The following is an 11,653-nucleotide window of genomic DNA, read 5'->3' on the forward strand; positions in this document are numbered from 1 at the left end:
CTGCTTGGCAGGGAGTCTGCTTCTCCCTCTGACCCTCCCCCTTCTCATACTCTCTCTCTCAAATAAATAAATAAAATCTTAAAAAAAAAAAAAAAGAATGGTCTATTCATCTTTGTTTATTCATATAATATTTTTCCTTGTGGAATAATCCTTCCTTTAACAAAGATAAAGCATTCCAACCATACACTGCATTGTCTGAAGGTTAGAGACCAGGGGCGGACAAATATAGACTACACTGGCATTTGTACTCTCCCCAGTTCGGCTGCAATAGGACCCCTCTCCCTGAAAGCCCCTCTCCAAGTTCTTTGCTTTCCCCACAAAGGATCTTATCCGTCCCTCGGAGGCAACACAAGGGGCAGTCCAAATGTGCGTTTCTCTGATAGGAGGAGCATCTGGTTCCTTGCCACTGAAAACACTTAAAACGCTGATCTTTAATGTGGAACAGAGCTAGGGAATGGGTTGTTGGAATTAGGCATGTTAATTTAACGGCCATCCTAGCACGGTGAGGAAATCGGACCTCATTTTATCTGACTTTAACTGGAAATCTCATCAGCATTCCTCTGACTGCAACTGCAAACAATACCTTTATGCTTAGAGAGCCCCGTAGCACACTAACCTATAAAACAGATAAATGAGAGGAAGCATTTCTGCCTCACACCGAAAAAGATGCTTTGCTTTACAAAAGATTCACCTAGGGGCTTTTTTAATAGAGGGACCTCTGTGAACAGCTGTTTATTTGTTTACAGGTCATTAACTATTTGGCTGAAAAACCCGCTGAGGCCAGGGTGGGTTCAAGAGCCAGTGACGCTGTAAACTAGAGATCAATTAAACGCGGAAACAGAGCTTTCCGGTGGAGAATCCCACCCTCTTTTTCCTGCCCTGTGTGTGGGAAGGAACCGCTAGAGAGCCAAGAAAAGACAGGGCAGATTAGCAAGAAAGTGATTTTGGTGTAGTTCTGAGAAAGCTACAAGGGGTATTTGCATGTAGTGGGGGAGGGAGAAGAGGAAAGGCAGGAGGGACAGACAAGGAGGTGGCCCCCCAGACCTCAGTGGGAGGCCAGTCCCTTAGGCCGTTCCTGGTGGCTGAGTCTTTGTTGCTCCCGGCAGGACTGCAGTGGGAGGAGCTGTGAATTACCGATCCCCGTCAATGCCGGGCTCTGCTGGGGAGGCTTTGCAACAAGAGCTCTTGTTTTGCAGATCCAGAACAGTCCCTAAGACCCGTCTTCAGCCAGAGAAGAAGGGCCCTAAGAAAGATCAGTCGCAGGGGCTCTTCAACCCCTACTGTAATGAACAGGTCCTGATTTTTATAAAAATCTGTCACTCCATTCAACCATTAAAAGCAAACATGAGATACAGTTTTCCTTCTCTCATTTCCTCTAAATTCCATGCCAACAGCTTTGTCCTTAACAAACCTGGGTCTCACGGTCTATCATCCCCCCTGGAAAGCTGGCTGGGTTTAGGTTTAACCACTCAACCGTTGCTTTCTGTTTCACTTAATGAAAAATTTAATTTTTCTGGCAATTATTGATCTGATGTCAGTCCTTCATTCTACGGGCAATGATTTATGGCCAGATTGCATGATGTGCATTGACCCAAGGCTTTTAATACTCCTTTACGGTGCTTATTTTCCTACTAGTCTGAGAATCAGAGCTGGGGGGATCGCTTTCTGATAACCATAGCATCACTCTCAGGGACACCTACCAGAGTCAACCAAAAGCTCCCCTTAGTTTAACTAGTACCATGTACTCCTTGGTACCAGCTCCAAATCCAATCCTACTCTGGCCACCGGAAGATAAGGATCCTTGTTATGCTGATTGTAGGGCACAACTTCTGCATTCCAGCACGGGCCTCTAAAAGCAGCTGAACCTGCTGACCAATTACTGTCTAGAAGAGCAGCTAACCAGTAATTACGTTACACCAAACCCGGCTCTTGTTAGATGCACGTCACATATAAACGAACAACAGCAAACAATTGTATCCGAAAGAGTTCCCCCATTCAGTTATACAGGGATTCATTGGGGGGCTGAATTATCTTGGAACCAAATCAGGTTGTAGTCCTGTTTAAAATTAAACATGCTTCAGGAGTTAAATCAAGATTCCCCGAGGGCACAAATAAATGGGGTTTGGGGTGACCGCTTCCCTCAGAACACTCCAGGCCAGAGTCTTCTTGTTTTGTTTTTAATGGACTAGAATTTTAGAAATTCAGCTAAATATTTCCTTAAATTCTTAAACAGATGCATAGATCAGAAATCAGAAACTCCTTTACATTGTCCATGGATGTTACTGAGTTTATTGTCCATTATTTTACTCAAGAGCCTTTGTGTAGATATCCTTTTGACAAATCTCTTTAAAAGATTAAGATTCTCTGGACGCCTGGGTGGCTCAGTGGGTTAAGCCACTGCCTTCGGCTCAGGTCATGATCTCAGGATCCTGGGATGGAGTCCCGCATCCGGCTCTCTGCTCAGCGGGGAGCCTGCTTCCCTCTCTCTCTCTCTCTCTCTCTCTCTCTCTGCCTGCCTCTGTCTACTGTGATCTCTCTCTGTCAAATAAATAAATAAAATCTTTAAAAGAAAAAAAAAAGATTAAGATTCTCCTCCCTCCAAAATAAATAAATAAATAAATAAAAAGCCTTTCTTTTGTGATAAACCTTGATCCTTGAAGGCTTTCCAAATTGTCATAGTTCCTACTTTATCTTGGCAGCTAGAAAATACAGCACCTGGCAGGGAAGCCTGGGTGGCTAGGGGAAGGGGTGAGAGAGAGCTGTTTTTATTGTGTACCTATGTACATGTTTCACCTTTTGAATTTTGAAACCTATGCATGTATGATCTATCAAAAAAAATTAAGAGAATTCCAGTAAGATGGCACAACGGCAACTAAGAAGACTCTTCTTTAATTTGCTATTATTCTCTTCCCTGTCTTTGGTGGGAATCGCTAGATTGTTTTGCTTTGTTTATTTTTATACTATCCTTATATGGCAAAATTCAAAGTTAATAATTCTTATTGGAATTAGACTAGATAAATATGCAAATACATACACACCCCACACCCATACACAAAGTCACACATTCCAATCCTAGTGATGAAAGATCCCTAGAAAGCTGCTACTCCCATCCCCTGACCTGATGAATGGAAGGACAGGCCAGAGAAGCATTGTACTATCTCCAGAAGCCATAGCCCCATAATTCCCAGTCCCTTGCCCTTTCATTGACATCGAATATACATTGCAAATCAACCAAAACGATGACTTGCTTTATAAAAGTACTATTGCATACCACTTGGAAAAGCCTAATAATTGCAAAAGCGAAAGCTATCCCCGAGAACTAATTTTCATCTTTATAGGAAAATGAAATGAGCCCAGATATGTATTTTTTTCTTCTGCAGTGCTATTTATATTCAGCAACTTGTGTTACTTTGAGGAAAAGGACATTAGTTTTGTCAGTTTCTGCTCTCCTGGTTCCTCCCTCGCCATCTCCATAAGCTGAAACATAAACTCCTTCAGGCAGTACCCAGTGTCCTTCAGAGTCCTACTTTCCAGCCTGGACCATCCGCTCTCCACACGACTGCCCTTTTTCTACCATACCAAACTACTTCTGGGCTCCTGCACGTGCCCTTTCCTAGGGTGTTTGCTTGCATCTGTACACAATGCCCCCTCTGAGGGACATTGCTCTTCCACCGAAAGCGCCCCTCCCCAGGAACTCTTGGGGGGATGACTCAATGTCACTTTCTTGAAAACACTCACCTGACCTCACAGGTGTCATTAGCTGCTCCTTCCTTTGCTCTCCTGCTCCCACTAACATTTTCCAGAGGCCTCTCTCCGTTGGGTGAATATTAATGACATTTGTCTCCCTAATAAAAGTGTAAGCTCTAACGGGTCTTTTCCATAGTTCGTCTCCCCATTGACTGCCTAGCACTGTGCTTAGCATATAGTAGGTGATCAATAACTGTTCTCAGAAGGAAAAAGGGGGAGCGAGGGAGGGAGGGAAGCCAGCATTTGGGGATGCAAACAGAAAAAAGCCAGCCTGTATGTTCACCTTTGGATCGTCGTCAAGGAATAGAACATTTCCACAATGGCTAGTGGGCCTGGAGTTAGGTGCTTACAAAGAAACTTAGAAAACCATGCAACATGGACCTTGGGTAGGAAAGCAAGCAGATGTACTCCTTGCTGCCTTGTTCTCTTCGTTCTTTTTAGACTCATGCCTGAGAGCTACTCTTAGTGGAACATTCCCTTGCACTCACATAAAGGCAGGGATGTATTTGTATTAGCCTTTGGTATTGAGCAGAATGTCTTAGAATATACTTACATAATAGTTACGATACACACAACTGAGAACAGTACTTACAAGCCCATGATTTGTGCCTTGAATTCGTTTTACTGGCCAGCCCCTCATCTTTTCACTTTACTGAATGACAACAGTTTCTCCACCTAGGGACAAAAGAAAAAAGTACAAGTCTGACAGCTGAATTCTAATCCCCATGGTGCCACGTGATGGTGAGCACATTTTTTTTTTTTCTCTTTTTCATCAGTTACTTGCTCTATCAAATGAGACATTGGAACTAACGGCTTCTCCTAGATCTAAAACCTATGATTTTGCATCTCTAGAGTACATCAAGGATATGGAATTACATGCTTAATAAATATGAGTAATCGACCAATATTGGTTGCATTTAGAGAGGGCAGGGACAGTCTCAAGTTCATAGGCACATGTGAGGGATATAAAGCAATTTTGGAAATGACCCTGCCCTCAAAGGGCCAATAATCTAATCAGAACTTTGAAACACACAAAGCATGCCAAATGTCATAAAAGCAAACATGCAAAGCGCCAGATGAGGAGGAGAGATAGTAAAAACTTTGACACCACACAGGTGGTATGTTAGCAAACCTCACTCACAGCAGACATGGGAGAGGATGAACCACAGAAGTACCCTGGACAATAGCTTCTCCAACTTCTGATGCTCATAAATCAGTGAGTCATCATGGTTTACTGTTGGATATTTTAAATCAATTTCAGCATCAAATTTAAACAGGGGCAAGAAAAGAAAATGCAGTCCTCCAGTATGAACCCTCAAGACCTTAATAAAAGTAATGTCAGTAATAGTAACGATAGCAACAGCTTGCCCAATGCCAGTCACTGGGTCCGCCAATGGGCACTTGCACTACGAAGAATCGAATGACTCAACTCTGTCTCCAGTGACTTTGCTCCCACGTAGAGAACTTCCCTGACAGACTCATCCCCCTCCACTGTGGGGAGAGAACAGGATCAGTGTATTCCTGCCATGACTGTGACCAGAACTTCTTTTCCTTTGGCTCTGTTTTCAGAGTCACCTCTCCATTCGCCTCCTTACACTTGGCAGCCACACACCTTTCCTGATTCTCGCGGCAAATTGATGAGGGAAGCCATAAACATCCCACTGTAGTCAGGTCTCTGGCAGGCTCCACTGACTGGATTGCCTGCCTATTCTAACCAATGTAATGACAGTAAGAGCCACAGCCGCTTCCAGACAAACTCAGATTTCAGATTAGACAAGATTTCATGCAACTTATAAATACAGAAGTTCAAGTGCCCTGCGGAAGCATGGGCCGGGATCTCACCATCTTGAGTCGTCCACTTGGCAAAAATGTACTCCTGATTCTTTGAGTTCGTTCATTTTCAGCTGCTTTCTCTGTGGGGCATTCATTTTTTCTTTCCCTCATATTGAATTATCCTGCTTTGATGGCTGAAATAGTACTTTTTAGCAAGAGTGGGTTGTAACTCTGCAACTCTATAAAAAAGGATTAAGTGCGTTGATTTGCTTGGTACCCTAATTTCCTCTGTTTCTCTGTAAGGCTCCTTAAACTTCATTATTACACAATGTAGAAAGCTAAATTAAAAGAGAAATTCCCTGTCAGTTAACTCACCCTGAAAATTAAAATACTACCGTTTGATTATTGGTTTAGTCTCCCATTTGCCTTTTAACCTAATAGAGTTAGTAAACTAATTTCCTTTATACATTTCACTCAGTCACATCGTGAGTGACACATTATTCTGCTAATGCTTTTAGACAGTAATGTAGAGGGGAGTGTGCTGTAGTCACAAGGTAAGCACGCTAACATAAAAGGCTAATTTCTAGGCCCATGAGTGACTCTCACTCACCAGAAAACCACATCCTGGTGCAGGGTGCTAGCCTGGGAGCCACTTCCCAAGGGGGTCATGGAATGTGTCTCTAAGTTGCTCCCGCTGTCCTACCATGTGACTCCGTGTCTGGATTTTCAGAGTGGGTGAGAACAAGGCAATAGTTTCCTTTTTTTTTTTTTTCCTGCTCATGGAAGTGGCATGTAGGTATCATTTCCCATCTTCCCCCTTCCCATCTTCAACTCCAGAAGAAGATGGACTAGAAGTTTAGCAATCTCTGTTTGAAAGTTGTTCCTTTTGTATATTTATAGCCCCTAACCACACGATTGAGCATGTCATTTTTTTCCCTTAGGCTTGCTTGAGTTTTGTTTTATTTTAATGCCCCACAAATTCTGGGCTCGGGGTGGGAGTTGGGGGTTGGGTTGGCGGGGCATGAGTAGGAGTTGAGGAATTATTTAAACTCTGACATCTGGGAATTCCTGCCCCAGACAAAGCATGAGGGAGGGGAAAAGCTAATTCAGACATTGCAGGTCATTCTTGAAGATATTTATGGAACGCCATGTGCTATCTATAGGAAATCTTCAAGCCTACTGCCAAAAGAATAGGCAACAGTCTGAAGCAGGAATTGCTACTTTTTATAAAATGGAGAGAATATGTCGGGAGCCTAAGATCTGGAGTCTGAGAAGCTGAGGATTGATTTTAATCCTCCTCCAGTGATTCAGCTAAACGTTCCAAAGTTCCTTTTAGATGAAAAGAGAGAAAATAAGTCACCATTTAACTCAAGATATTTCCAGAAAGGTCATTAGAAGCCGTCATGTCACTCTCTTTAGTTTTCATAAGCTGTCAGTGAGAATAAATTAGTTGTGAGTGTCTCTACATTGTGCAAAGAATATTTGAAATAAAACAGGATTAAAAGCTGTGAGCAAAAGGACATTTATTTTTCTTTTTTCTCTCAAACTCACAGGTATGTAAAATTGATAATGTCTGATTTGAAATATAAATAAGGAAGACAGAAACAGAGAACCAAAATACACAAACACCAAGCTATTCTCCAGTCCCAGTCTCTCTATTTTGGGGCTGGCGGTTCAATTAATCTTGCTCCCAAAGCTGGTATCCGCTCTGGGCTCTGGGCTCCTCCAAGCAACAGCTCTGCCTCCCTCATGTGCAGATAGCGCTGGATTTCACCCTGCTTTCTAATCTGGCCACTGGGATTCTGGTCTACCCTTGAACTCCAGCTGCCTCTTCCTGGGAGGTTAGACCCTGCCGCTAAACTCAAGTTGCCACTTCACCTGGCCCACTGCCTCCCCATCTAGGGCTGTATCTACAGCCCAAATATCTGTCCCTGAGTTCCTTCAGACTGTGGACCACACTAGCCTTGGCTGGATGGCTTTAGGGATGGGCTGACCAGCCCTCTTCACCCCCACCTCACTCCTTCCTTTGCCCCCTCTATAGGGGCCCAGGAGTCACTTGTCATTTCACGTATATTGTGTCTATTCTGTTCCAGTCACTGTGCAAGGCACTAGAGGAACAACATTGGATTAGGCAGAACTCCGCCCCCAAGGAACAGACTAGTAGAAAAGACAACAGAGGCACCTTGGTGGCTCAGTCAGTTGGGCATCTGACTCTTTATTTTGGCGCAGATCATGATCTCGGGGGTTGTGGGATGGTACTCTGCATGGGGTTCTGTGCTGGGCGTGGAGCCTGCTGAGGATTCTCTCTCTCCCTCTCCCTCTGCCCCTCCCCTTTCCCTCTCTCTCTCTTTCTCTCTTTCCAAAAAAAGAAAAAAAAAAAGAAGAAGAAAGAAAAGGAAAGAAAAAAAAAAAGAGACAATGAATCAAAGATTACAAGGATTGCTGTAATAAAGGAGTGGACCCCAACCCCGCATTCTCCTCACACTCATTTTCGAGGTAGTCTTGGATTCTTGCACATGTCCTGGGTCAGTTTTCACAAGAGATGGTCAGTTTGGCTCAGTTAACTGTGAAAACCTATAATCCCTTTTTAAATGAGCAACATAGAATGGTCGAGTATTACTGAGGAATAATCATTTCAAGATCACTACTGGCCAAACTCCCAAAAGCCTGGTGCATCTTTATGGAGGATTGCCTGGAGAGCATGCAGATTAGCACTTTATAGAACTACTGTCAACTGTGAGACTTCGTGAGGTCCCTGAGGCCCACCCGTCAGGACATGTGAGGGCCTCCGGCAAACCTCTCCTTTAGGGGTTTGATAGAACTATGAGGGGTCCGTGAAAAACAGTTTGTTCTGGGTAGTCTAAAATTTAGCAGAAGAGGATAGGTACTACTCTGTTCTTGAAATGCCCTCTTCTTTTGAGTTCCTTCACACCCCTTTCTCCCTAGCTCCTTCCTGTATCTTTAGCTTCTTTTTTGTCATTTTTGAAGGTTACTCTCTGTTGACATCCAAAACTGAAACCACTGTCTTCCCCCACCAAAGCTTATTCATGACCCAGCCTCTGTCCATGTCTCTAGGCTCTTCCAAGCCTCTATCATCACTCTCCTCTTAAACCCCAGCCTACAGCCAGACTGGACGGGTTTCAGTTTCTCAGATTCACCATACTCGCCCTCACACCCTCACTTTTACACAAGATGTTTCCCTTTACCTAAATTGCTTGAATACTGACACAAGTGCGTGCAAATGCCTGTAGGCACACGCACGCACGCACATGCAACTTTCCTTAGGTTAGTTCACCCTTCAGATGCCTCTTCTTCCAGGAAGATTTCCCTGACCCTACCTCTGTCCCCTCCAACTCTGTGGCTTACCCCTGTTGTGCACTACTAGAATGCTCTGGATTACTAACTTCTCTGTAATTGTGACACACTCCAAAATATCTATCACGAAGTGAAGTGAATTCAGTTTCCCCTTCTGAAAAATGAATTTTCTAAAAAGTGAACTGAGGGATGTCCTCTCTCAGAAACAGCCCCAAGAAACACATTGTTGTGTGCTCTGCAAAGATATTGTCAAGGATGTTGTGTATCATTTGTCTGGAGCCTTCTTCATGATGACCTGGGGTGGGTGCTTCTTTCCATTCTTTGATTTAGCAGTAGTTGGTCGCTTCTCTTGAAAGGAATATTTTTATCTTAAAGATGTTTTCAATTGTGTAACAATTCTGTGACCCCTATTGGCTGTTATAAACCTAAAAATTAAATGGTGTCCCACTCTTTATGGAGTTAATTTTATGAATTTGTCTCCTTTCTGTTTCTCATTTCATACTTACTTTCAAATGAAAATTTCAAGTGAACTTGCTGTATGTTATTGCTGTTGAATTTTAAATAGCCTTAAATCTTTTTGGAATAAGGTCAGGGATAACTAATCAAATAAACAAATGACGTGATAAAAGGGTAGAAAGTTCAACAGAGAAAAGTAGCCTCTAAATGGCTAAATACCAGTTAGTATTTTTTAACTGCAAGTCGCTTAAACCCCAGACTTGCTGAAAAGATAACAACAAATATCAATTTTATCTGAAACCTTCAGTGGTAGTTTGTTTTCATGCAGAGTTCAGTCCAGGGGCTCAAAGAAGATCCATAGGGATAGAGACTTTGTTTGGTTTTACTGTTGAATTTCCAGCAAAGAGATCACTGGTATATAAATGCTAAATAGGTATTCATTCATTGAATTTGTTGCTGTGAAATTTCTAAAAGTTCCTGCAAAATCCCAAGATCTGAGCTGGGTCACATGCCCATCCCTGGACTAGTTTTGATCAGGAGGATCCAGACCTCTAGTTTTCCAGGGCTAGGTCCCATGGCCAGGGATAAGTCTCCAAAGAAACCATGGGCACTGACAGTGGGGAAAAGTGGTTCCCCAAAGAAAATCTGGGGTATTATAAAGGAGAAATAGATGCTAGGCAGGCAAAACAACAATATGCTTTTCAATGGACCATCAAAAAACGTGATGTTTAGATTGAATTGTAAAGGATAAGCAGGAATTAGCTAATAAAGAGGGCAGTTATCAGCAGGTAACATTCTAGGTATGTTCAAAGCACAAGAGGCATAAAATAGCTTGACACTTTCCAAGAACTGTAAATTGTTTAATATGGTTAGAGCAAACAAGGGTGGGGACCAGTGGGAAAATAAACTGGAGAGATAAGAGTACAAATATGACAGACCTTTTAGGCTAATCCAAGGAGGGTGTGCTCAATCTAGAAAGCCCCGGGTAGGGATTTCCTAGGAAAACCGATGTAGGATTTCTAGCAAGGGAACATGCCTTATAGCTAAGTCTGTGACCCCCATTAAAGGGTCAAAACTGATTTGCCCTGGAAACACAGCGTGGAACTGAGTCTTCGGGTCAGGGAAAGGAATCCCCATTGTGGGCAAACACAGGGAACAGTGGCCAAGCAAAGCCTAGCAATCCAACAGACAGATTCAGAGCCTGCCAACATTATTAGTTCTTGCCTTTTTAAGGTTCAAGCTACAAAGACTCTATCTACCTCCAAACAAGATGACATACTGAGGTACTAGGAGGGGACCACCTCAACAGATGAATCTCTGAAGGACACAATTCAGTGCATAAAGCTATTATTTTTTTTTTAAATATCATTTGTTACCAAGGCTTTAAAACAAAAGTGAACATGCCCTAAGTAAATTTATTTAAGTATGGTACCATATTGGTTTGTAAAGGCAAAGTAACATCAGTAATATAAAAGACCCAGAAGCAACCCAATAGTCCGCAATGAAGCGTGCTTTTTTTAGATTCAATTTTAAAATGGTTCTTTTCTACCTTGCAGGATTTCTTATGGAGGCAGGTGTAGAGAAGGGTGGCTATGGCATTATATAAATTTTCCATGTAGTGAGTCTTTTCTGCACACCTAGCATTCAGTCCTCTCTGTATCTATCTCTCTGAGGTAGCTATTACTCTCCTCATTTGCAAATGAAGAAACTAAGAATCATCTCAAGATTAATGACATTCTCCTGGGCTACATTTGGTAAGGAGAGGGGCTGAGATTTGAATTCAGACCTCTCTGACTGCAAATCGTCACATGCACCACCCAAAGTAATGTTATGAGAGTCCTGGTTGAAGACCAAGCATTCGCATTTGCACTGGATCCAAAAGATGCTGCCCAGCGCACTGTCTAGAAAGGAAATAAGCCTCTGAAGGGAACAACTGTGGATTCCCAACTGTGCCCAACATGTTTGATGCTCAGTAAACAAAACCTTTGTGACATCATCACAGAGTTATAAGTCCTCTGATAACAGATTCATTTCTTATCATAAGAAAGTAACACTTTCTCCAATTATCAGGGAGGTCCAAGTGCAGGCTTTATAAATATTCTCTCCATGGGCTTCTTCATACCAGTTCTGCCTGCTACAAATGCCTACTGGTCCGCTGAGGAGGACTTCCTCATGAAGACGCTGCTGTGTGATGCTCCATCCTCAACTGATTCTATTTCACCTCTTTGTTTAGTTTGTTGGGGAACTGTTTTCACTTGAAGGTCTTGACTGAGACAATAGGCAGACACCCACAGATATTAACAAAAAGAGTGGACTCTGCCCTTAAACCTACTCATTTTACCACCTCCACGGGTGAAATCAA

Source organism: Lutra lutra, chromosome 8, assembly GCF_902655055.1.
Source record: "Lutra lutra chromosome 8, mLutLut1.2, whole genome shotgun sequence".
Lineage (NCBI taxonomy): Eukaryota > Metazoa > Chordata > Mammalia > Carnivora > Mustelidae > Lutra > Lutra lutra.